The sequence below is a fragment of the Bison bison genome, unplaced genomic scaffold (assembly GCF_000754665.1).
Source record: "Bison bison bison isolate TAMUID 2011002044 unplaced genomic scaffold, Bison_UMD1.0 scf7180017864267, whole genome shotgun sequence".
NCBI lineage: Eukaryota > Metazoa > Chordata > Mammalia > Artiodactyla > Bovidae > Bison > Bison bison.
Window position 1 is genome coordinate 1857571 of NW_011494839.1, and position 21371 is coordinate 1878941.

Genomic DNA, 21371 nt, shown 5'->3' on the forward strand with positions numbered 1-21371 from the left:
GAGTACATTCACGGTAATCTAAACATAAGATTACTGTGGCCCTAGACATACCCACACGTGCACCCCATCACGCTTTCTCCAGACCTTACTTAAGAACTACCTGCAGCCATTCACAAGGGTGACTGGCCACTGGGAAAGAGAAGAGCGAGGATTTTCCAAAGGTTACCAGACACTAGCTCTGAAGTGACTCTAGTCCCAGGAAACCTAAAACATAGCCCTCCAGTCAGAGCACCCATCTCACTCCAGAGAGCAGGTGAGAGATAAAGTCAATCCTGGTATCTATCGCATGGTGGGTCCAATGGGAGCACTGGCCTGTCCTGTGGTTATTTTCCTAGTCCTAGAATTTTAGTGGAAATAGATACACTTAGTCACTGGCCAGATCCCTAAATTGGCTCCCTGTTCTGTGTCATAAAATCCATTATGGAAAAAAGGTGAAGGAATCCTTGAACCTCTCCCCCGTCTCCCCACTAAGAAAGCAAATCGAAAACTTCATCACATCCCTGGAGAAGCTCAGAAACCAGTGCCACTGTCAAAAACCTGAAGGATACAGGGGTGTTGACTCCTACTACACTCACATTTACGGGTCTGTTTACCTGGCTCAAAGATCTTAGGGCACGACTACGGATGATTCTAAATTTAATCAGATGGTGATGCCAATGGGATGTTTTTGCTGGAGAAAACTAGCACAACCCTTGACATCCGGTAAACAATGACTGACCAGGCAGAGGGTAAGGGGAACAGAAAGTAAGTATTAGAAGAAAAAAAGGAATGATGAGCCATTTGAGCCAGAGGACTAGCTACAGATGCTGAGACTGCATCTGTAGACTGCAGACAGCGGCTGCATTTTATTTTCGTTTTTTTCTATCACCTTACGTGAAGAACACTAGCAGTGACTCCACGTGGGAGCATGAATGAACTGGCTGAAGTGACTATAGGACCTTGAGTTTCCTGAGTCAAGAACAGAAGCTTTATGCACCAAGTGTGAGCGAATGCTAAGGGACAGAAAGAGGAAGACTGCACTGACGTTCTCTGTTTTCCTTTTCAGACTCCACCCTGCTCCACCCCACACTCCATAACCTAGGACAGTGACCACCACAGCCCGCACCGCACAGGTTCCCTGGCCCTCTGGCTGCCGGCTGATTTAATCCAGAGAGGCACTGGCAGGACATGGGGTGGAAAGAAGGGCATCAGGACATGCGTCTCCTGGCCCTGCTCCCTCCTGGGCAGGCTGTGGCATGGCCGCTGCTATGTTCCTCTCTCTCTTAAGGCCGAAGCTCCTGTTGGGAGGCCCTTTCTTCTATGACCACAGCTCTTATGGGGATGAAATGCACAATTTTCTACCTTGAGTCCTTACATAAGTTTAAATGATAGGAGTTCCAATTTTCTAATCTAGCAGATGAAGCTAGCAATGCCTACTTCACAAGGTTGTTTTAAGGATTTGCGATGATGAAACCTAGCACTGTTCAGTCAGTCAGTCAGTAAACTGGATCAAATACATTACAATTTGCTTCAAATGAATTTATATTTCCTCATTCAACAAATACTTATTAAGCTTTCATTGCGCACTAAGCAACACAAAGACAAAGAGAAAACTCTATCTGCAAGGAACTTGACTAATGGGGTAGAATGATAAGCAATACAGAACTTATGATAGTTGGTTATACAGAATTTATGATAGTTGGTTAAGTATGATTTTAGATGTATGCATGGTACACTCTGAGAACACACAAAAGGGACATGCACGCAGATCGTCATGGATCCTCAGGCTTGTTAAAGATAAAGCCAGGCAGGGATTTCCCTGGTGGTCCAGTGGCTAAGACTCTGAGCTCCCAATAGAGGGGCCCAGGTTTGATTCCTGGTAAGGGAACCAGGTCCCATGTGTCGCAACTAAGAGTTCCCATGCTGCAACTAAAGATTGCAAATTTATTTTGCAAATTATAAAGCCAGGCAGGTATGGGAACAGATATTTGAAAGATATCACACTTGTCTGCCTCAATTTTCTCTGAAAAAGGGAGTTAGAATAATGAAATTATTGCTGTGAAGAAATCGTACAAAGATCAAATCATTTGTCCACACTAGTATCCAGCAAACAGGTGATTCCAACTCAAATCTGTGACTCCCCAAATCTATATGTATTCATTTGCTATACCACACTGGCTCTCCTTAAGCTGAGCCGAACCTGCAACCTAACAATATTTAATATTTAGTGTCTAAGCAAGATGATAACCCAGACTGTGCTTTACATGTGTTAACCTGATTGCTCCTCACAACAGCTCCACTGAGAGGAAACCAAGGAGAAACCGAAGCATAAAAAGATGAAGTAACCTCCTGAGGCGGTGGAGTCAGGATTAGAGCCAGTAGTGGTCTGACTTTAGGACCATTATCCTTTAGATCACTCTACCTCAACAACACATGTATGCTCTAAAGAGCCCTCTGGGAAGCAATGAAGAAGGTTCATGGACGCGTTTTTAAATGGTCAGAAGCAAAATTTTGAAAAAGCAATTTTGCTATGACTGTATACTTAAGGTGTATTTATTCTGTAAAACTGAAGCAATTAAAATTCTGAAGCAATTAAAAATCTAATGGCCAGGCAGCTCAATAAAATGGAGTGAGAAGAGGACTGATATAAGAATCTCACTCTAGGCACGTCCCTGGCAGTCCAGGGGTTAAAACTCTGTGCTTCCACTGCCAGAGGCATGGGTTCCATCCCTGATCTGGGAGCTAAGATCCTCTGCATGGTGCTGCCAGATAATAATAACATTAATAGGGAAAAATGGATGTTGGATACATGGGTACTTCTGTACTACTATCTTTGTTACAATTTTGTAAGTTAAAAAAAAAACTATTCTACTATTAAAAGTTTAATTAAAAAAAGGAATCCCACACTAAGAAAGAAAAGAACAAAGAGCCATGTGTTCACATGAGAATCAAAGTTGGAACTCTGGGGCAGGTTCAGAGGTATGGAGGGCCTCTCAAAGAGGAACAGAAAAACAGTCTGCCTTCGTTCTGCTGGAGAGTCACAAGATCATCCTGCAGACTGGTTCCCAGGGGCAGCTGGCTTGCCTAAGGGAGGTCACATGGTTCTAAGGAGACTGAGTTCAGATGTGTGTGTGAAGTCGCTCAGTCAATTTCCACTCTGGGATCCTATGGACTGCAGTCTGCCAGGCTCCTCTGTCCATGGGATTTTCCAGGCAAGAATACTGGAGTGGGTAGCCATTCCCTTCTCCAGGGGAACTTCCCAACCCAGAGATCAAACCCACATCTCCTATGTGTCCTGCATTGGCAGGTGGATTCTTTACCACTGTGCCACCTGGGAAGCCCTGACACCATGAATGAACTCAGACATGTTCAACATAACAAAACAAAGTGGGTCAGATAAGAAAAGAACTTTCAGAGGACCTTAGGGGTGAGAATGCTTTGCCAAGATACTGTCACAGCTAGTAAATGTTGTATGTATGGTTGTTCTCAACAGGGGATATCTGTCAACGAATGGAGACATGTTTGGTTGTCATAGTTTGGGGGGCTGCTAGTGGCTACAGGTCAAGGATGATGCCATGCATCCTGCATTGCTCCTACAACAGAAAGTTACCTGGTACCCCTCCCCAACAAAATTAACAAATAAGTAACAATAATAAATAAAAGGGACGTCCCTGGCAATCCAGTGGTTAAGACTCTGCACTTCCAAAGCAGGGGATGCAGGTTCAATCCCTAGTCAGGGAACTAAGATCTCACATGCTGGGCAGCATGGCCAGGAAAAAAAAAAATTACCTGGTCCATAATGTCAATACTGTTAAGGTTGAGAAAGTAACATTTATTGAGTGCTAACACCAGGCACTGTTTCAAGTGTTCACATCCAACACATAGCTTACTTCTCACAGCAACCCAAGAAGTCAAGGGTCATTATTCCTATTTTACAGATGAAGAAACTGAGGCTACCAGGTCCACATCCTCACAGACCTCTGGGTGGCAGCACTGGGATGTGAACACGGCTCTCACCAAGAGCCCAGTGTGCACACGCCGCCTCTCAATTTCCTACACTTCTGCTGCACACATCCCTTCTAAATCACCTTTGGAGGCAAAGCAATGGAGCACCAAGTGCCCATTAACCATGGAGTTACAGAAAGAGAGCCGCACACAGGAGAAGCAGCTTTCAACTCTGCCACCAGGAGGCGACAGGGAGTGCTGCTGAGACCATCACCCTCAACATCTAATCAAAAGCCTGGAACAGAGCCGGCTGTGAGTGGTGGTGGTCCCATCACTAGGACAATCAAGAGCTAAATTATGAAATAAAGAAAATACCAAAATAGATCTTATCATAGGATTTTTTTTGAGCATTAATAAATTCAATTTTTTAAAATATTGGGCCTGTGAGACTTAGAAAATGAACTTACGGTTGCAGGGGGAAGGGATAGTTAGGGAGTTTGGGATGGTCACATACATATACATATACATTTAACATATACAGTTAAAATGCACAACCAACAAAGATCTACTGTATAGCACATGGAACTCTGCTCAATGTTATGTGCCAGCATGGATGGGAGGGGAATTTGGGGGAGAATGGATACCTGTATATGTATGGCTTAGTCCCTTCCCTGTCCACCTGAAACTATCACAACATCGTTAATCGGCTATACTCCCAATACCAAATGTTTTTGGTGTTAAAAAAATAAATAAAAACTTTAAAAAAATGTGGGCCTACGAAAAGCAGAAATATGAAAAAAGATGAAATTTCATGATAGAAATCTCCAAATTCAAGTTATATTAAAAATGTTAGATAAATATTGATTAAAATAGACAGATACTAATTAAGACTTATTCTCCCCCTTCATCGCCACGTTCACCTTTTTGTCCACTGTATGCAATCATTGGCCTGGATTGTGTCCATCTTTGTTTCAGACAGCAGAAAAAAAAAAAAAACACAGTTCATAAGAAAGTCAGAAGATTCTTCTGCTTTTCCCTCTACAATAAAAGCAGAGCCCTTCTTAACTCATTTCTTCCACAATCACAGAGACTGTTCAGTATTGACTAATGGGGCCTACCCAAAATTACAAGGTAGGTGCATTCGTAACTATCAGCATCCACTCAACTCAACACGACAGAGAGGGGTCAGCTGATTCATACCAAAGCACAACGGAATTTAATAATGATCCTGTTCCGAGCAGAAGGAGCAGGCCTGGAGGACCTACAGGTTTTCTTCATCAGCAGGAACATGAGTGGACACTGTGTGTTTGGAAACAAGGATCCAAAGGAGGGAACTGACAGAGACGGTGAAGGAAGAGAAAAGAGAAAATTCATGCAGACCCTGGGCATGGCTTGGGGACTGGTATGAGAATTGCTCTGGGGAAGGGGGATTTACCTAGAGAATTCAAGAAAAATAATTGGGGGATGAGGGCAGGAATTACTCCTGAGAAGGCTATAAGTCAAGTGGGTAGGTCTGCTTTTAAACTATATTAAAAGCAGCTTCCTAGGACATTCTTACCCCAAGCCAACTGGTTACTTCATTGAAAGTTTACATAAGAGTATATAATCTAAATCTGTTTACTTCCCCCTCACAGACTACCAGCTCCAAATATATTAGAAATGTTTCAACAGAAACAAAGCACCTCTTTGTCACATCTATAAACTAAGTTCATTGCAGAAGAACTGAAAAATCTAACAGGATCTGCCAATGAAAGATACATAGTAACCTCCCCAGCCTAACACATGATGAATCAGTTACAACTTTTCCTGTTTTCCTACTTTATTCTAATTCTCACCCCACCCTCCTCTTTGATTTCGCTCTCATTCTGTAATCACAAAACAGTCCTAGTTTTCCTTACTGCAACTCTTATTTGAGACACCTTTTATCCTGATTCTGGATAAAGAACAGTGATATAAGAATCAGAAATAAAGTTTGTGCACAATATCCAATGTGGGGACACAATATAGAATAGTCTGCACCCAGCAATTTGATAGGAGTGTTCCAGAATCTGGACAAAAGTTACATGAATTTGTTGGTTTTCTGAAAACTGGTTGCATTTTATTAGATACTTAAGGAAGGGACTGAGTGAGGAGGCAGAAGTGACTGCTGACAATCCTTTGTTCTCCACTATTAATATCAAAACTGCTAGGAGAAAGAGGAAGGCCTTAACCTCATGCCAACTAACATGTCCCTTCACTGGTTCCAGAACTGACAGGGCAAGGATGTGAACTGCAGCAGCAATGCTCTGCTCTACCCTCATCAGCCTCCCAAAGCCACTATCTTGGGGTCCCCATCACCAGAACACCTGCCCTATTCTCAGCTTCCCACGCTTTTGCACTGTTGAGGGGAGCACATTCCCACCCAGAACACTTCCAGAGATGATTCTCTGGGGGAGTATGATCATTGGCAGGGAAATAGGTAGATGGGTGCCTATATGAGGCAAGAGAAAAGTGCAGGGGCAAGTGGCATGGAACCAGCAGTGGTAATAAAACACCGCAGGCCCTAGGAAGGCTACGATAAAGCTGCTTCTGACTGCGGAGGTTGGCAGAATTCAGATTAAGGAAGCATCAAAACTCCAAAAAAAAAAAAAAAAAAAACCACACAGAAAAACAAAAACCAACCAAAAAAACCCCCACAAAGACAACGATAACCATCACATCGCAGAGTGTCCTGGGAGCACCTTCAGCTTTGTATCTCTTCTAATCTCATTTCAATCCATTCTTCCCACAGTAGCCAGAGCAATTTTTTAAAGTCACTGTAAATCTGATAATTTCACTCCTTTCCTTAAACTCTTTCTATTGCTTCCCCCTGCCCTTAGAATAAAATCCAAACTCTGAATTACTGTCAACAGCCTACAAGCACCCATGTGACCTAACCACTTTCTACCTCTCCAGCTGCCTTGCACCAGGGCTCTTAACCCTGCAATCACTAGACTCCAATCAGAACAGCCTCTCTCCAAGGCTCACACTCACTGAGCATGTTCCCAACTCCGGTCTCTGGTCCCTGGCTGGGTCCCCTCTGCGTAGATGGAAGGCTTTCTCTTCAGCCCTTCACATTGAGGCCTTTGTTCAAAGGTCACTTTCTCCTACAAGCCTTCACGATCACCCTAACTAAAGTGCTCCTTCCCCAAATGAATCTTCTGTCATCATCCTGGGCTTTCCATTTTAGCATTTACATCTAAGATAGCATGTGACTTGTTTATTGAGACCCAACTATAGTGCAAATTTTGTGACTTCTTTACCACCATGCACTCAGTAAACCCCAATATACATTAGCTTGTTTATTCTTTCAACAAATGGGTGGAAAGAAACACTTGGGAATTCTAATTTGCTAAAGAAGGTAAGTAAGATCTTCAAAGCAGCCACTGCCTCATTATTCCTTCATCAGTCTCCAGAATCACCCATTTCTCCCCTTTCATTAGATCAATTCTATTACCATACATACTAATATACTACAGTATCTTAATAAAATTTTCCTTAAAACATATAGACTTACTTAATTTAATAGATAGTTACACAGTGCTTACCAAGTGCCACAGATATATAATTAGTCTATGCTACAACTTTCAAATATTTGCATGAATGATTCTATCTGATAACACCTTTAACTAAGGCGTTTTATAAACAAAGAAGACTCAGTGTAAACACAGATGATTATACGGTGTGATAAAGGATACTTTACTCCAAAGCAAATATTTGCTTTCAAGGTTCTTTTCTGACAGTAAAATTTCACTGGTTAGCACATTAGAAGAAATTTCCCAAAGACAAAATTTACAGTCAATTACAAATTTAAATTATAGTACACTTTAAATTTAAATTGTAGTATGTTTGCTTTAAATCCTGACCTCACATTAGCTGTTGTTAGTAAAGATGCAGATTTTTACCTTAAAGTTTTAACATTTCAAAAATTAGGTCTTAACCTAATCAAAAAAATGGGCAGCAGATCTAAACAGACATCTCTCCAAAGAAGACACAAAGATGACTAATAAACACATGAAAAGATCCTCAATATCAATAATTATTAGAGAAATGCAAATCAAAGCTACAGTGAGGTATCACCTCACACTCGTCAGAATGGCCATCATCAAAAAATCGACAAAAAATAAACGCTGGAGAAGGTGTGAAGAAAAGGGAACCCTTCTACATTGTTAGTGGGAATGTAAATTGGTACATTATGGAGAACAGTATGGACGTTTCTTAAAAAACTAAATATAGGACTATATGATCCAGCAATCCCACTCCTGGGCATATATCCGGAGAAAACCATAATTCAAAAAGATAAATGCACTCCAATGTTCACTGCAACATTATTTACAATAGCTAAGACATGAAAGCAACCTAAATTCCAAGAGAGGAGTGAATAAAGATGTGGTACAAATACACAATGGAGTATTACTCAGCCATAAGGAAGAATGAAATAATGCCATTTGCAGCAATATGGACAGACCTAGAGACTATCATACTGAGTGTAGTGAGACACAGAAAGACAAATATCATATGATATCACCTGTATGTAAATCTATAAGAATGGTAGAAATGAATTTCTTTACAAAACAGAAAGAGTCACAGATGTAGAAAACAAACCTATAGAAGGGAAGGGGGATAAACTGGGAGATTGGGAATGACATATACACACTACTATATATAAAATAGATAACTAATAAGGACCTACTGTATAGCATAGGAACTCTACTCATTATTCTGTAAGGACCAATATGAGAAAAGAATCTAAAAAAGAGTAGATACATGTATATGTGAAACTGACTCACTTTGCTGTACACCTGAAACTAACAAAACACTGTAAATCAACTATAGTCCAAAAATAATTATTTTAAAAATCCACAAAAATTAGGACTTAACGTATGTGTATTTTTTTTCCCTACCAACTCTTTCCTGTCAATAGAAACTACAGATTCATCCCAGCAATGGTAAAATAAATTTAGAAGATATTTGTAAGAAAATAAATTAGGCTAATGAGTGCCCTAGAATGGAAAAACTCCAGTTGAGGTTTGGGAGGCAAAAGAGAAGGAAAGAAAATTAAACTGCAGAAATGTCTACACAACTTCCGTAAATAAGATTTAATCTATTAGGAAATAAAAAAACCACAAGTAAAATAAAAGCAATCACTCAGCTAGAATATGTGCAAGGGCATGTTTATAATGAAATGAAGCAAAATATATGAAACCAAATGCTGACAGAAGACTTAATAAAACCGGAAGCTTCAACAACAGACAAATTCAAGAATCTTGTATCTATCACCTTTCTCTGAAGAATTTAAAAGCTTGTGGCATTTATCCTCTGTATATATCCAGAAAATAAACAACAAAAGAAGCACAAACATTTTATGAAACAATGAAGGAAAAGAAGGTAAACTGCTCTCTGCAGGTCAGAAAGAATGTTCAGTCTTCCAGCTCAGAAAACAAAGGGAGACAGTATTATTCATGTCAAGAGATGCAAATACAAAATACAGCTTAGGAATAACTCTTCACAAGAAAATCCAAAGCTGCAGATGGCTCCATGACTCTATCTTGTTCTAATGGTTTTCTGAGTGAGTCTGTGTATTTTTTTTTAAACTTGGGCCTGGCAGCCTACATGGGTGTTGGGTCTATTGCTCTCCCTTCCAAAAATCCAGACCTCAGTAACTTGCATTAAAAATTTTTCTAGAACTGAGCTTCCTTTGCCTTCTTCCTGGAGTGTCCACCTTGTAGAAATGATCGCTGAGGCTCAATATTTCATGATTTAAAGACCTATTAAGGTGAACTTTATTTTATTTTAAAAAGAGCTAAGTGGGTACATAGCTTGCTTTCCTCAAAAAAGTAACTAGAATTTGTGTGTACATGCTTCCCGTCCTCCAGGACCTTGTATGTACCAAAAAAGAAAAGACAAATGCCCAGAGAACTACAATCAGAGTGTGGCAAGTTCTTTAAAAGTCATAAAAGTCTCTAGACTTCAGAGACAGGAAACACATTTTCCAACTAAACCTATATAGGTATCTGCAGTAGCAGTAACATGTGAGAGGTTTTTAAGGCTGGGCACTTAGAAACAGCAGCAAAAGTCCTCGGGACAAACAGGTAACAGTCATATAGTCCTATTTGTCAGAATTCCTGCCCACCCGGAGGAAAAGACCTACTTATTAATAAAAAAAGAAAGAGAAACTGTTGTGAGGCAACCCTGGAATTTTATAGGGAATCACCATCAAAGCCTTATTTTACTTTCACATTTACAAGTATAGGCTGGAAATCACTTTTCTTCTATGTGGGAGACACAGGCTTGAAAAGTGGATTTGAGATCTCATTACAGAGAACTCAGCGCCAGCCTTCTCACTCTGGATTTCATCCTGCAGGTGAGGATGTGAAGGCAAACGAGAAGGGAGCTAGTAGAGCTGAGTGTAGAGGGCGAAATGGAATCCAGGAGGACATGAAGACATGGGAACATGGCAGCAATAGGAATGGCAGGACTGTGAAAAACTGACAAGAGAACTCAGTCAGTAGCTATTATCTGCACATGGAGTGCCAGGGAGAAGGAGGAATCAACACTGCCTCCAGGTTTCGCTTCCCTGGTGGCTCAGGCGGTAAAGAATCTGCCTGCAATGTGGAGACCCAGGTTTGACCCCTGGGTCAGGAAGATCCCCTGAAGAAGGAAATGGCAACCCACTCCAGTATTCTTGCCTGGAGAATTCCATGGACAGAGGAGCCTGGTGGACTACAGTCCAAGAGGTCACAAAGAGCTGGACACGACTGAGCGGCTAACACAACAGGACAAATAACTAGAAATGGGGGAGGGTGGATCATGGCAAAATGAATGGTGAACTGGCTTAAGTAATTACTAGTCCTAGCTGGAAATGCCGGCATGTGACCCTCCCTGGTGCCAGGCACTTCGGGAATAGCAGTGGACACAACTGGCAAGCACCCCTGTCCTCATGGAACTTACCGTCTCATGGCAGACAACAGATAACAGACAAGTAGACAGGCAAATACATATTACAGGAAGAGTAGGGCTGAATGGGATTTTAAACAGGAGGGTCTGACTGATACAGCAACATCTGAACAAATACCTACAGGTGAGGGAGTGGACTCGACAAGGAGCCAGGGGACAGTCAGCAAGCAACAGACCAGTATCTACAAATAATTTCACTTCAGGACGCTTTTGAAGTTAGTAGCAATTGCAACGTATCTCTTTCATGACTGGTACTCAAGTCTGATTTCCTTGCGCTAGCATTTGGTAACTATCTTACCCAACCAAGGAAACTTCACCAATAACACAATGATAATAAACTGCCTAGAAGGTCAATGTGTTTACACTAGCTGTTTACATTCCTTACATGAGAGAAAAGGGCTGTATAAAATAACAAAACTAAAGCGCTGTTAGAACATGTTTGTACAAAGCTGAAGACAATCATCTTGTTCTCAAAGCAATCATTGATGTGGCAACTCTGAGACTTGTGATTTAAATCAAAGGTGCTAAAGAATGATTATGAATCATGCAATTAAGCTATGAAGCAGGATGATGCTGAGAAAAATCATTCACAGCACCATAAAACTGTCAAAAATAAAAATAGTACTATCATCAACACCAGAAGTAATATCATCCTTTGATTTTATAATCTGCTTCTCAGCAGAGCTGAATTCTAGTCTAAGCCCTGTCACTTGCTGGTTTTGGATCTTTGGGTATGATTCTCATCTATGATGGGCAGCCCATCTGATTTTTCAGATTCCTTTCAATACTGAGTTTCAACCTGGCAAGTTAGGATTCTTATGATGATGGTTAGTTTATGTACTCTGGTTTACTTCATTTTGCAATGATATTATAAATAAGTACCCACCCAAAGGAGTAGGACTTATAAGTTCTGTATAAAGTGAGATGAACTTCTTTTTGAGCACCAGAGTTTAGTGCTTAAAATGAGGCTAAGCTAAGTTGCTGCTAAGTCGCTTCAGTTGTGTCCGACTCTGTGTGACCCCATAGATGGCAGCCCACCAGGCTACCCCGTCCCTGGGATTCTCCAGGCAAGAACACTGGAGTGGGTTGCCATTTCCTTCTCCAAGGCATGAAAGTGAAAAGTGAAAGTGAAGTCGCTCAGTTGTGTCCGACTGTTAGCGACCCCATGGACTGCAGCCTACCAGGCTCCTCCATCCATGGGATTTTCCAGGCAAGAGTACTGGAGTGGGGTGCCATTGCCTTCTCCTTAAAATAAGGCTACACTCACTGAAAAAGTGCTGCCTTTCTTCATGCCTCTTTGAGAACAACCCTCAAGATGCTGAGGTTTTGGTATCATTTGAAAGTGGTTTTGATTTGGAAGAAGGGAGAGGATCACATCTCTAGCACGACAGAATAGTAATGAGAACTTTTCCAGTGGGATTCAGTCTTTGAAAACTGTTCCAAAGCAACCTCCAAGCAATGGTTCTGCAGGAAGGTTTTTCTTTGAAGATGAATGCCCATCTGATTGCATAATAAAACGGCTCAAGTTACTGTGGACTATGCCTGCAATGCAGGAGACCCACGTTCAATCCCTAGGTCGGGAAGATACCCTGGAGAAGAGAATGGCAACCTATTCCAGAATTCTTGCCTGGAGAATTCCATGGACAGACCATGGGGCCTCAAAAGAGTCAGACACGACTGAGCGACTAACATGAGCCAGACACTACTAAGTAGTAACTCACTTAATCCTCAGAAAAAAATTCTATAATGCTGGATCTATTATTATTCTCACTATACGCATGCAAAAACAAAGTCATAGAAAAGTTAAGCAAACTGCCGGGGTTTTCGTAATTAATAAGTAGATTCAAACCCCAACATTCCAGCTTCAAAAGCCTGCCCGCTTAATCTCCACAATCCACTGCCTGTGCAAGCCTCCGTGTCCTTGCTGAAATAACAGTCCCATTACCAGCCGCACTCTTCCTGCAAACTTTGTAACACGAAGTCAAAATAAAGGCTCCCGGTAAGCTCACTGCCGAGTTTCTCCTACAGTTTCTGAACCACGAGCTAGACATGTACATTACAAAGTATAAAGTCTTTGCAGTACCTGAGGTCTCTCGAGATTTGTGTGGTGGGTGGAGGGAAGAGTTTCGTGGCTCGGAGCTAGTGCGGTTAACCCGCGCTCCGAAGCTAGAACCCGACCCTGTCTCCCTCCCTTCCTCCCTTCCGGGGCTCACGCCACCCGGCCGCCCGCCCGCGCCCTGCACTCCTGCTCCGCGCGGAAGTGGTACCGCGACCCGTCCGGCCAAACCACACCTGCCTCTGGCGCGCCCGCCAAGGATGCCTCCACAGGGTCGGCGCGGCGCCGGGCCACCTGCCCACGCTTACCTTCGGAGACAGACGCCCAGCGCGTGGCGAGCGGGAAGCGCGGCCACAGCTGCGCCACACTCCACAGGCTTCCACACCGCGCCTCCCGCCCCCACCCGCTCCCTCCGCGTTCCCCGCCCCACCGTGGCAAGCCACGCCCCCACCTATCAACGGCGCCGTCTCGGTCGCCAGCCCCGCCCAACCCGCAGCGGGGCCGGGCTTTTGCTCACTCAGCTCCACCCTCTCAGCCTCCTGGGGCGGAGCTTCCGAGAGGAGCTGTAGGCGGGTAGCAGCCCCGGAGGGCCTGGGGTTGTCCGACCCCGAGGAAGGAAGGGCGGGACTCTAGCAGAGGGAAAGGGTGAAAGGAGAGAGACAGCCTTGAGGGGTAGGGAGAGGAAAGAGGCTTGGGAAAGGGAAGAGAGGGCACTCTGCCCAGGTTCCAGCTAAGGTGTTGGACTGGGTGAGACAACGTAACGTAACAAGAGTTCACTTATTCAGGGCATTGGCTAATCTCATTCTCTTCGGACAGTCACACGAATTCTGGGTTCCAAGCGTGAAAAGTCATAGGGAACGGTTTCGAGGGGCAAAGAAAGGAAGCAATTCCTTTACCTATCTTCATCAACAGCCTCCTTGTTTTAAAAATTGTGGAAAAGACTCCCAGAAAGTATCCTCACTCCAGATTTGTTGCTGAGTCACTCGTCTCCAACTCTTTGCGACCAATGGACTGCAGCACGCCAGGCTTCCCTGTCCTTCATCATCTCCCTGAGTTTGCTCAAACTCACGTCCATTGAGTCGGTGATGCCATCCAACCATCATTCCAGATTTAAATTAATGTTAATCATTCCCTTTCCCTTCAAACAGCTCCCCTCAAACAACCTTTAAACAGAGCAGACCCGAGTTTGGCATTAATGCCCATTGTGTACTACTTCGAAGTTTGCCATGGTGTGTATGGATAAAGAGAAAAAAAAAATCAGATCTCTGGAAAGGAATTATTTTAATTATTGGTTGATTTAGGAAGGTGAAAAAACGATTTAGGGAATCAAGTCAATAACTAATTGAATTATGGTGGGGAAACACACAACTCACTTTGTCACAAACAGGAATGATATACACAAACCTTTGCTAGAAGATTTTCTGAAAATGGTGCCAAGAGGCCAGCCTAGCTGTGTGGCCTGAAGGGAAGTCACAATATCTGAAGTCCTCAATTTCCTTATCTGTAAAGTGAAGTGATTAGGCCTGGAAACCTCATGATCTCTTAAATACGCTTCCTCACTCCACTTTATCCTGCCAGGTTCAATGATAAGGGAGAAGGGCCATGGGAAAGGTGCTGTCCAGTTAGGAGACACACAGAGAAATTGGGAATTTTTAGGAAAAGCCTCAGAGATCTCTGGCATCATTTCACTGAAGCGCTCCTCTCTGACTTTTCTATTTGTTATAATAGTAACACTCTGGTCCTAGCTCAAAAGTTTAGACGCTTCTTCCTTCTCAATCCTCACAACTAGTCACTAGGTCCTTGATTTTCTCCATTTCAAGGTCTCTTCAATGACCCCTCTCATTTTCAATATCATCTCTGTACAGAGTACAAATGCAAAGAACTCAGAATCTTGTATCTGACCCTCACTTACTTTTTCCACCTACAATCTCCAACTGCTCTCTGTGTATCTACACATTTGTCTGATAGACTGTCTTCTCACTGTATGGTACCCACAATAAACAGCCAACACTTCTGCCATGGCACACTTATAGCCACTATTCCCTGCTTAGAATACCTCTCCTCAGTCCTAGTTACCTGTCAGGACTACAATAGCTCAGCTCAGGAACCTCTCTATGTAATAAAATGGCTGCAATGCTTAGAATCTGTACTGCTCCACTTGGCACTCAGCAACAACTACTTGTTTTGTTTTCTCTGTTATTTATCATATTTATCTTCAAAACTAAACCATAAGCTATTTACTGAATATCCCCAAGCTCCAGCCAATCCAGAAAGAAAAAGCTATTTTCAATATCTCAAAAAGCCTAAAAGAAACTATATATTCATCTACAATTAGGCTATTCAGGTTACCTATCACAGAAAGATTCTCTGTATTTGTCTGAAATTATACAATGCTGAAGTTACACAATTACTTCAAGTTAAACCATGGACAGAGGAGCCTAGTGGTCTACAGTCCACAGTCTAAGAATTGAACACAACTTAGCAACTAAACAACAACAACCAAAGCTTTGATGGGCAGTTATATGTGACTGATCAAAGACACAGGAAAATAAATTATCATTAAATAAGATTTGTTTGTTTTGAAGACCAAATCTTTGAGATTCATGGAGCTACATAAAAATAAAAAGTAGCCTACCCATTGTTTGTCACCCCATGGCCAAACAAGTGATGTACCTATGTGTGTGTGCTAAGTTGCTTCAGTTGTGTCCAACTCTTTGTGACCCCATGGACTGCAGCCTACCAGGCTTCTCAGTCCATGGGATTTTCCAGGCAAGAATACTGGAGTGGGTTGCCATTTCCTTCTCCAGGGGATCTTCCCAACCCAGGGATAGAACCCAGGTCTCCTGCATTGTAGGCAGACGCTTTACAGTCTGAGCTACCAGGGAAGCCCCTATAGTGAGTCCTTAAAAATATATTCATCAGATGATGATTATTTTCAGTTTTTTGTAAGTTCTCTCTCTCCCTTGCTATAATTAAAATACTGGCCTTTTCTTTTTCATGCAAATAAAGCTGTAGGAGTTTCCCTTTCTAATTTCAAATAAACTTTCAAGAATAAGATAAACAAGAATCACACAGCACCTCTTGGTGTTGGACTAGAAAAGGTTTTAGTATTCCAGAAATAAACCCTCGATTCACAGTAAACTGCCTGTGTTAGGGGGCCCTAGGTACTATTAAGATCTTTAGAAAGTAAAATTTCCTTCACTGCAACCTTACCCAAACGAAACAAGTAGAAGCAGAACCAAGTTTGCAGAACCATACCAAGTAAAAGAGTGAAAACTGATTTGCAATCTATCAATGGCTCCTTGTGTTTTGAAAATGTCACTGGCATGTTTAAGGGAGGCCGCAGAGCTCTGAAGTCTGGCCTAAACAATCTATAAATCACCAGTTACAGCAAACCTTTCTAATATTCTAGAGATTTGAGAAGTATTAAACAGGCAGACTAAACAACAGTCACACTTCATTTTACAGAGTTGTTGTACCAGAGGCTATTTATTATAGACTCTTGGAACTTTTCCTCTCCTCAGAGTGTGACTCTTAAGAGCAGAGCCTTGGGACTTACCTCGTGATCCCGCCTGCCAAGGCAGGGCACACGGTTCGATCCCTGATCCAGGAAGATCCCACATGCTGCCGAGAGGCAAAGTCCATGTGCACAACTATTGAGCCCGTGCTCTGGAACTCAGGGAACTGCAACTACTGAGCCCGCACATCTAGAGCCTGTGCTCCACAACAAGAGAAGCCACAGCAATGAGGAGCCAGCACAGCACAACAGTGTAGCCCCCCGTTAACCGCAACTAGAGAAAACCGTGCAAAGCAACAAAGACCCAAGTGCAGCCAAAAAAAAAAAAAGCAGAGCCTTGGGGAAACCGTTGAATCCAGAGAATAAGATGGAGTAACAAGGGCCATATTTGCCCTCCCATGTAAACCAACAACAAGGAAACAGACAACATATATAAAACAGCAGTTCTTAAGATATTGCATGTTAGGCAGTGAAGGAGAGTGATCCCTCAGGGATGGGAAGTGAACAGAGTTTACCTCAGTTTATAACCTTCAGAGAAATTACAGGTGATGGAAAGGAAAGGGGAATCACAGGTGAGTCCAGCAGATTCCCTGAGCTGAGGAGATGGAGCTGTGAGTTCAGGGAGAACAAGATGGCTGGAATTCACAGGACAAAGTCGGGAGATTGACAAACAACAGAGAATCCCAGAGGTCTGCAAAGGGTCCTCCTTGAGAATTCAGCAGAGCTGGTCAGTGCATGCACGGAAGGAAACTTACTCAGGGTTGAGGAAAGAACAAGCCACTGAGGCATCAGAAGGAACAATACTGAGCACTCACAGAGGGCCAGGAATAGTGGCTGTTCACACCAGGCCAACTAGAAAACCTCCCAATTCAATTCAATCAGGAGAGTATTCAGAAAGGTCTTGCTTTGGTACTGGAGAGTAACTCTGTGTGTGTGTGTGTGTGTGTGTGTGTGTGTGTGCGCGCACACACACACCCACTCAGTCATGTCCAACTCTTTGAGACCCATGGATTGTAGCCCGCCTGGCTCCTCTGTCCGTGGAATCCTCCAGGCAAGAACAGTGGTACCGGTTGCCATTTCCTCCTCTTGGGGATCTTCCCAATCCAGGGATTGAACCCCCATCTCTTGCATTGGCAGGTGGGTTCTTTACCACTGTGCCACCTGGGAAGCCTATCTGAATCATTACCTCTTTCTCAACTGCAGTTCCAAATTTCTAACTACCTGCTAAATATCTCCCCTCATAAATGAATCAATTAATGGTTTTCCCTTCAATCATTTTTTATTCATAGTACCTCCTCATACCCAGTCACACTAATTCAAAACCTTGGATTCTTCTTGGACTTCTCCCTAAATCTTCCCTCCCTTTCCCATTTAAGTTCTCAGAGTCTTTGATAATTTTGTTGTTTTGCAAAAATGAAAAAACTGATCCTCAAATTCACGTAGAATTGCAGAGGGGCCATATAGCCAAAGCAATACTGAACAAGGTCTCACACTTACTGATTTCAAATTTTGTCACAAAGCTATAATGATCAAAACAGCATGATCTCAGCATAAAGACAGCTCTACAGACCACTGGAATAGAATGGAGTTAATAAATAAACCTGTACATCCATGGCCCACTAATTTTCATCAAGAGTGCCAAGATGATTCAATGGGAAAAGGATAGTCTCTTCATATGATGCTTGGCCAACTGGCTATTCACATGTAAAAGAATCAAACTGGACTCCTCCCTCACATGACATGCAAAAATTAACTGAAGATGGATCAGTGACTTAAAAGACTAAAAACTATTAAAACTCTTAGATGGAAACACAGGGGTGAATTTTCACAACACTGGATTTGACAATGGATTTGACAATGGATTCTTAGATATGGCACCATAAACATGACCAATAAAAGAAAAAATAGGTAAATTAGACTTCAATTCTTAGATATGATGCCAAAAAGAGTTAAAACTTTTTGTGAATCAAAGGTCATTATCAGGAAATTAAAATGACAATCTATAGAGTGAGAAAATACAACTGCAAATCATATATCTGATAAGAGTCTAGTATCCAGGATAAAGAAGTTGTACAGCTCAACAAAAAGATAAATAACACAATTAAAAAGTCAGCAAACGGCCTGAATAGACATTTCTCCTAAGAAGATATATAAATGGCCAAAAGGGACATAAAAAGATATTCAACATCACAGTTCAGTTCAGTTGCTCAGTCGTGTCCGACTCTTTGCGACTCCGTGAATTGCAGCACACTAGGCCTCCCTGTCCATCACCATCTCCCAGAGTTTACCCAAACTCATGTCCATCGAGTCGGTGATGCCATCCAGCCATCTCATCCTCTGTCATCCCCTTCTCCTCCTGCCCCCAATCCCTCCCTGCATCAGGGTCTTTTCCAATGAGTCAACTTTCGCATGAGGTGGCCAAAGCATTGGAGTTTCAGCTTCAACATCAGTCCTTCCAATCAACACCCAGGACTGATCTCCTTTAGGATGGACTGGTTGGATCTCATTGCAGTCCAAGGGACTCTCAAGAATCTTCTCCAACACCACAGTTCAAAAGCATCAATTCTTTGGCGCTCAGCCTTCTTCACAGTCCAACTCTCACATCCATACATGACCACAGGAAAAACCATAGTCTTGACGAGACGGACCTTTGTTGGCAAAGTAATGTCTCTGCTTTTGAATATGCTATCTAGGTTGGTCATAACTTTCCTTCCAAGGAGTAAGTATCTTTTAATTTCATGGCTGCAATCACCATCTGCAGTGATTTTGGAGCCCAATCACTATTCATTAGAAAAATTCAAATCAGAACTACAAAGAGATACTACTTCACGTGCATTAGGGTAAAAATAAAAAACAATAACCAATAATCAACTTAGTAGAAACTGTTAGTGAGGATGTGGATAAACTGGAGCCCTCATACATTGTTGGTAGGAAAGTAAAATGGTACAGCTGCTGGGGAAAACAATTTGGCAGTTCTTAAAAAAGTTAAATATAGAATTACCATGTGACCCAGCAGTTTCACACCTAGATATATATCCCAAAGAACTGAAAACAGTTACCCAAATATTTATACATGTATGTTAATAGCATTATTCACAACAACCAAAAGATGGAAACAACCAAATGTCCATCCACATAGACAAACTGTGGTACATATACTCAATGGAATACTGCTGCTGCCACTGCTAAGTCGCTTCAGTCATGTCCGACTCTGTGCGACCCCATGGACTTCAGCCTACCAGGCTTCTCCGTCCATGGGATTCTCCAGGCAAGAACACTGGAGTACTAGTCAGTCATAAAAAGGAATGAAGCACCAATGCATGCTATAAGGTGGGTGAATGCAAAAACATCATGCTAAGGGAAAGAAGTTAGACACAAGAATTTACAGCCTGAATGAATCCACTTATATACAATATTCAGAATAGACAGGTCCAAAGGAAAAGAGAGCAGGCTGGTAGTTGCTAGGGGCTGAGGGACTGGTCAATAACTCATTAATGTGTATGGGGTTTAATTCCAGGGTGGCGATAATGTTTGCAACTAGACAGAAGTAGTGGTTGCAAAACATTGTAAATGATCAAAGTATCTCTGAATTGTACACTTCAGAATGGTTACCTTTATGTTATATGGATTTCACTTTAATTTAAAAAAAAACCTTAATGATGACTGAATGAGATCTTATCAGTTTAGCCTCCTAGATCCTCTATATTTTGACTATCATATGACCTTTACTTCCCCTTCATGCACTCCGTGCTCTAAGCAAAACAAGCCTTTTCCTTTATATGCAACACAGACTTCATTTCTCTCTATATGTAAGTCCAACTGATTTTTCAAGGCATTATTCAAATACAAGCTCCTTCAAGATTTTTTTTTAATCTTTTAGTGGGAATGCTCTCTTTTCTGTAAGCTCCTATGAGCATTTTATCTGCACCTCTTGTTTTCTACCTCAGAGTATGTCTTTATATCTATATATCCTCTATTATCCAGGAGTTCTCAACAAGATCCATAAGTGATTCACCCTGTTATTCCCAGGATCCTTAGGACACTCTTACACAGAAAAGACACCTCAAGGTTATAAAAGGAAAAAGATGAATAGAAAATGAATTTCTGCATATGAATCCTCTCAGCTTTCATTACAAGACTAGAGATGTGTTTTCCCGGGAATATATTTGGCTCCAGAATGTCTAAAACACTTTGAAAATTACACGGGGTAATATTACAATTTCCTGATGAAATGGTTATAAAAGTATTTCTGAACACTAATATAAAATAACTAGAATTATTTGTATCCTTAATAATTTCTAATGCTAACAGTACAAGTCATAATAATAATTTCCATTAATACCAGTTCTATAGCACATATGTGCTGCACTCTCCAAGCACTTTATATATATTGAGCAGCTGTATAAAATTATCACCCCATTTTACAGGTGAAAAAAACACAAAGTCAAGTAACATGGCCAAATGTCACTTACCCAGTAACTAGTATGCTTGGGATTAGAACCCAGGTACTTTGTTTTTTAAAAATGTTTATTTATTTGGCTGTACTGGATCTTAGTTGTGGTATGCAGGATCTTTTTTTCTTTTTTTACTTGCAGCACATGAGATCTTTAGTTGCAGCATATGAACTCTTAAATGTGGCATGTGGGATCTAGTTCCCTGACCAGGGATCGAACCCACACCCTCTGCATTGGGAGTGCACCAGGGAAGTCCCAGAGCCCAGGTACTTTGGTTCCAGAGTCCATGCTTTTATTTATTTATTTATTTATTGGGTCACACCACACTGCATGTGGGATCTTAGTTCCCTAACAGATCCAACCCGTGTCCCTTGTATTGGGAGCATGGAGTCTTAACCACTGGACTCCCCCAGAGTCCATACACTTAACTACTATGCCCTGTCAC

The 21371-nt window shown here is 42.0% G+C and overlaps 1 protein-coding gene across 3 annotated transcripts in view; it reads right to left on the reverse strand.

Annotated features, from left to right (window-relative positions):
* LOC104994804 (serine/threonine-protein kinase Sgk3) overlaps positions 1-13366 on the reverse strand; it is a 61429-nt gene extending 48063 nt beyond the window's left edge. For 2 of the 3 annotated variants that reach the window (XM_010848463.1, XM_010848461.1), the window contains exon 1: positions 13264-13366. The gene's annotated coding sequence lies outside the window, so the exon portion shown is untranslated. Of the gene's footprint in view, positions 1-13191 lie in introns of all 3 variants that reach the window. The other variant, XM_010848462.1, reaches the window with a different exon arrangement.
* Between the last annotated feature and the right edge of the window lie 8005 nt (positions 13367-21371).